General features: G+C 39.9%; 1 pseudogene; it reads right to left on the bottom strand.

The window, feature by feature from the left end:
- Positions 1-5,315: 5,315 nt before the first annotated feature.
- On the bottom strand, positions 5,316-5,620 carry LOC103565808 (large ribosomal subunit protein eL36 pseudogene; annotated as a pseudogene).
- Between the last annotated feature and the right edge of the window lie 453 nt (positions 5,621-6,073).

A 6,073-nucleotide genomic window follows, 5' to 3' on the forward strand; every position in this document is an offset into this window, starting at 1 on the left:
AATTCCCCAACTGTTACTGTATTGCTGTTTGTTTCTCTTTTTAGTTCTCTTAGCATTTGCTTCACATATTTAGATGCTTTGATGTTAGGCACACAAATGTTGATTGCTCTATCTTCTTAATGAATTGACCCCTTCATCATTACATAATGATCTTTTTATCTCTTATGACTGTTTTTAGTTTAAAATCTATTTGTCTGCTATAAGTATAGCTATCCAGGTTTTCTTTTGGCTGTCCTCTGCTTGAACTATGTTTTTCTATCCCTTCACTCTCAGCTTATGTGTGTCCTTAAAGCTAAAGTGAATCTCTTGAAGGCAACATATAATTAGATCTCATTTTCTTTTTTATCTATTCAGCCATTCTACGTCTTTTGAGTTGAGAATTTTATCCATTTACATTTAAAATGTTTATTGATAGGTGAGGACTTATATTGCCATTTTGTTTATTGTTTTCTGAATTTTTTTAGATCTTTTGTTCTTTAGTTTCTCTTTTGCTGTCTTCATTTGTGATTTGATGACTGTTTTGTGAAGTATCCTTTGACTCCTTTATCATAATCTTTTGTGTATTTACTACCAGTTTTCCCTTTGTGGTTACCATGAGGCTTACAAAAAATCTCTTATAGTTAATGTCCTGTTTTAAGCTGGTAACAACTTATCTTCCACAGCATACAGAAATTTTAAATTTTTTCTCCCCCGCCAACACACGTCTTAGGTTACTGTTCAGTCATTTTAATCTTGGGGTGTAGGATTTTAGGGTTCTTTTAAAGTACACTTTCTATTTCTTTCCTGAACGTTTCATTTTTTTAATGCACTGTTTCCCTAATTTCATTTCATTTAGTTCTGTCTCCATGTTCTTGTAGTTTACTGAACTTTGTTAAGAGAACTATTCTGAAATATTTATCAGAAAATTCATAGATCTCCTATTTTTTTTTTTTAGAGTCAGCTATTAGAGCTTTATTAGTTTCTTTTGGTGGTGCTGTGTTTACCTGATTCTCCTATGATCCTTGTATCTGCAGTGGTTTCTGAGCATTTAAGTAAGTGGTCTTCTCTTCCAGACTTTACAAGTTTGCTTTGGCAGGGAAAGACCTTCACCAGTTAGCAAATCTTAGGGTACTAGATGGATTAGCTAGTAGCATCTGCGAGCAGGTGGGGCTTGCTATCAGAGTGTCTAGTTGGGTGACAGTTGGGGCCACTAGCTGGGCTCCATAGTCACTTCTGGTCAATGGAGTTGCAGGCTGTGTTCCCTGCAGGTGGTGTCACTGGTTGGATTCTGTGATTGAGTGGTCTATGGGCTGGGCTCCACAATCACTCCTTCTCTGATGGGGCCTCAGGCTGTGGTTCCCAAACAGATGTTACAGCAGGCTAGACTTCATATTCAGGCAGGGCTCCATGTTTGGACAGGGCCTCAGTCTGTGCTGTGTGACAAGACAGGGCCACAGGCTGTATGCCGAAGTTAGGTGGAGCTGCAGGCAGAGTTTTGTGATTAGGTAAGCTGCTAGCTGTGCTCCACTGTTAGATCAGGCTGTCTGGTCAGGTGGGGTCTTCAGTGGGGCTGGAGACTGTGTTCTGAAGTTGTGCAGAGGTGTTGTCAAGGCTCCCTGGTTAGGTGGGGCTGCAGGCTATGTTCTACAATTGAGCAGGGTTGCTGGCTGGGCTCCCTACCTGGGTGAAGCTGCAGGCTGTGTTCAGCAATCTGGCATACCATACACTGGGCTCTGCTGTGGTGTGGGGCTGTAGGTTGGGCTCTAACGCTGTGCAGGGTCACTGTTCAAGCTCCCTACTTATGTGGGACCAGAGGCTATGCTCAGCAGTTGGACAAGGCTCCTGGCTTGGTTCGCTGCCCAAGCTAGGCTGTAGAATGGGTTCTGAGGCTGCCTGGCTTCTCTGACCAGGCTTCCTGGTTGAGTAGGATTGGAGACTATTCTTAGCAGTTAGGGGAGCCTGCCAGTTTTCTTCCGTGCTTGGCCATGACCATAAATCAGGCTTCACAGCCAGTATGGGCAATTGTCTGAGGGCCCAAATCAGGCAGAACTGCCATTCAAGATCCTTAGCCAGATGGGGCCACTGGCTTGGCTCTGCAAGTGGGCAGAGCCTCTGGCAGGTATCTCTGCTCAGCCACTGCTGCTAGCAAGAATGGAATCCACCAAGAGGTAAGCTCTGGATGCTGTAAGCCCTGTTCTTATCTCTGTCATTATCTGATCCTTAGTTGTTAAGTCCCACAGATTTCCCCATTGATCTTTGTGAGGAGAGACCCAAGTGGCATCCTGGGAAGTGTCTGACAATGCTGGGGAATCTGGATGTCCACCTTGGGGTCTCTTTTCCCATTGGAAAAACCATAGGCTCAGGGAAACCCTGTCAGTATGGGTGTTGTGAGGGCCTGAGTGGGGTGATTCATTCAGAGTGAAACTGCTCCTCTTACCCTTCTAATGTGCTTTTCCTCAGACTCTGTGGTCCAAGGGATTGCTTCAGTCTCACCACTGGGGTTCTGGGATTTTTCACAACGGTGTCTTGTCCATGGATAGTTGCTAATCGGTCTTGTGACGGGGACTGAAGTCAGATATGACCTATGTCGCCATCTTGACGACCTCAGTTCAAGAGTTGGAATTTGAAGGGTCTATATCTGGTCTTGTAGTTCTGGAAGCTGGGAAGTTAAAATTCAAGGTGCCAGCATGGTCACCTCCTGCTGAAGGCCCTCGTCCGAGTTCAGAGCTGGTACCTTCTTGTTGTATCCTCATATGTGAGAAGGGCTAAAATCTTGATCTTAATTGTAAGTGTTCTTAAAACTATTAAATTAATGGCCATAATCTATGCTTTTAGACAGTAAAACTATTTGAGTAGAAAAACCCATATTGTTTAGATTGTGTAACACGTGTATAACGAACACATTTAAAGCATTTTTTTGAATGGGTCCTAATTTTAAAATACATTCTGAGTTAGGATTCAAAAGTATGGCTAACACGATTAATGTCACTTTTCTCTTTTAATTATTTCACTTGAAAGGAACCCAGTAGGGTAATCTGGACTGACAATGTCAGGCCTCACTCCTCCTCTCTTTTGGCAGATGTACAAGTTATAAACATTCTTCGCAGAAGGAATTAGAAAGTTTCCCATGGAAAATCAGCCTTGTAATTTGGGATCCAAAATAACAAGCAAACGTCACAAGAATTAAACAAACAAAAAAATCCCCTAAATATTTTACTTTTCTAACTTAGAATTTAATTTACCATTGAAAAGATAGCAATTATTATTATTATTTTTATAAAATGTGATGATGCTTCATAGCAGAATATTTATCAGTAGCAGATAAGAGTACTATAAGCATGGTTTTCAATCATATAAGTAAATGATCCAATGTATTTGGGTCTACAAAGCCAAACATGTTGAGAAACTCAGGAGTTACAAAAAGATTAGATCTTCTGTTTGCTGTGTTCTTTTAATTCTGTGTTTATATTCCATGCCTTTGTATACATATGAGAGAATGAAGCCCGGATACATATTTTGTGTTTTCCCAGATAAATTGTTTTGATGAACTCTGCTTTATCAGGTTGCTGTGGTCTTGGTTACTGCCTAAGGTTCACAGATTGCCTCGTCCTCCAGCTAGACTAATATGACTATGTGAGCTCAGTTGATTTGGTTACTACGGAAAGTTTTATAAGATAGGAAGGTATTTCACATGCTTCAATAATAGCTATAAAAAAAGCTTGCAACCTAAGAAAAAAGCTTTTTATTTAGGAAAAAAGAGTCAACCCTCTCTTATCAACCACCAACCATGCACTATAATTTTAAGCAGCTTTTCAGCAGAGCATTTCGTTTGGGCTCTATGACTGGTTTGAAATGTTGCTCAGCCTGTGGACCAAAGACTTTTGATTAGCTGTGTCAGATGAGTCCTCTTAAAAACACTGCACAGTCGCACTTCAATGCTTCCGTTTTGACATATCCTGTTAAGGGTTACACAAAGTCATCTGAAGAGGTTAATAATGAAAGAGGATAAGGAGGAAGAGAGGAAAATGGCTTTGCAAGAAGTCAAAGAATTTAACAAAGAAATAATGGCTTAATGTGGTGGGTCTGATCTTTTGAATGGAGGCAACGGTGATGGAATGGAATAGCAATTTCATCAGTTTGGTTATGATTTTTAATGTACTAAAATGTCAATTTCAGCTGTTTTAGTGGCTGAGTAGTAGATTATGCGTATGCATTTCCAAGTGAGAAGTACAGGTGAAACAAATATATTATTCTTATCTTACATATGTACATCAAAAGTCTTTCCTTATATAAAGAAAAATTAACTCAGGAGATTAATTGTACTAAGGAACTACTGTTTTGGAAGCATCTTTCGGCATCCTGCTCATTGCACTAAAAGGTCACACTATGGCAGTTTTGCAAGAGAACATTCATTCTTACTTCAGTTATGCCCAAGACATTTTATCGTACAATTTCTAATTTTCTTCATCTTTAATTGTAAAACCTATTCTAAGTTTCTCTTTCCTTCTTCTCTTGCTTCTTACTTCCCTCTACGTATCCTTTTTCACTTCCTTCCTCTCTCTTCTCTTTCTCTTTCTTACTCCTGTTTTTCATTTTCTTTCTTCCTTTGTATAAAGTTAAAATTGAATAAAGAAGGTGATTCTTTTTAGGAACTTAATCAGCATAGCTCATGTGACTATAACAGTTTTATTATTTGGATAGTTCTTCTTAGATATTTCTAGCTAAACACATGCACAAACGAGATAATATAGTGTATTTTCATTGTAATTGTAGCTGTATACCTCAATTATCAGAAGGAAAAAAAAAATTTAAAGCCTAAAGTCGTTTATGGCTTTGCCATGGGCTTGCCGTACCTTGCTAAATGTCTTGAAAGATTTCCTAGAGCTAAAGATAAATAACATTTTGTTTAAGTTTTATTTTGGGGCATTGAAAGCCCTTTGTGATTTGGCATCTGCCTACCTGTTTACGGTCTTTGCAATGGCTACCCCATATGCTCTGTACTAGAACCACATGGCTCAGTTTGCAGACCACCAAACAAGACAAGTTCTTCTAGGATACCGTGCCACTTTTTACATTGGTAGTCTCTCCTATCCGCTTTTCTGTCCGAGAAACTTCTCTTCATTTTTAAGACTCAAAGGGGAAAGCTTACTTCTCCACTCATGAAAAACAACTTCTCTCAGCCCTGGTACCTTCTGGGTTTTGTCTGTATTCTGGCAGTTATCACCACATGATTTATATATCCTAAATTCTTGGAGGGCATATTTTTTCTCGCTCATCTTTTGATTCCTTTTTCTTTTGCCAAAAACGTTTTATTATGCACTGAGGGGCTTGAGGGCTCAGTCCTTCTTGGCATCCACCTTTCTTAGGGCTGCTAGCTCCTCTTTCTTCCTCTTGGCATGGATGTGAGTCCCCACCCTTTTCTTGATGAACTTGAGGGCCCACTTGTCCTTGGAGACCTTGAGCAACTCCATTGAGCGCCACTCATAAGGGGTGAAACTGCATGTATCTTTGATTATGTCCCACATAAACTTGGTGTGCTTGGTGAGGCACTGTGACAGTGGCTGTGCCTTGGCTTGCTCACATTCTTGGTCACTTTGTGGCCCTTTTTGAGGCACATGGCCATGGGGTAGCACAGAGTCATGGTCATTGCTCTTCAGTGCCTGCCTTGGCAGAAGGGCATCATTTAATTCTTAAGGTTTGAGTATTACAGTGCCTTGCATGTGGAAAAGGGTTAATAAAGTGAATTTTGATTGACTAAAAGGATAAATTATAACACTTATTGTAATAGCAATAATTTATCTAGTACTTACTGTATGCAGAAACTGTTCAGAGCACTTTAAATATTTTAATTCCACAAATTTAATCCTCACAACCTCCAAATGTGGTATTTTTCTTATTTTACAGATGAGGAAAATTGATTATAGAGATGTTAAATAGTTTCCCTAAGGTCACACTGCTAGTAGGAAAGATCCAGCATTTAAATCCAGGTAGACTGCTTCCAGAATCCAGATTTGAAACCCTTTTCAATTCCCTTTCGGGCTGAAGAACCTTCAGTATCTCCCCCTCTTCCACAGGATAGATTCCACTCTTATTA

Source organism: Equus przewalskii, chromosome 7 (genome assembly GCF_037783145.1).
Source record: "Equus przewalskii isolate Varuska chromosome 7, EquPr2, whole genome shotgun sequence".
Classification (NCBI taxonomy): Eukaryota; Metazoa; Chordata; class Mammalia; order Perissodactyla; family Equidae; genus Equus; species Equus przewalskii.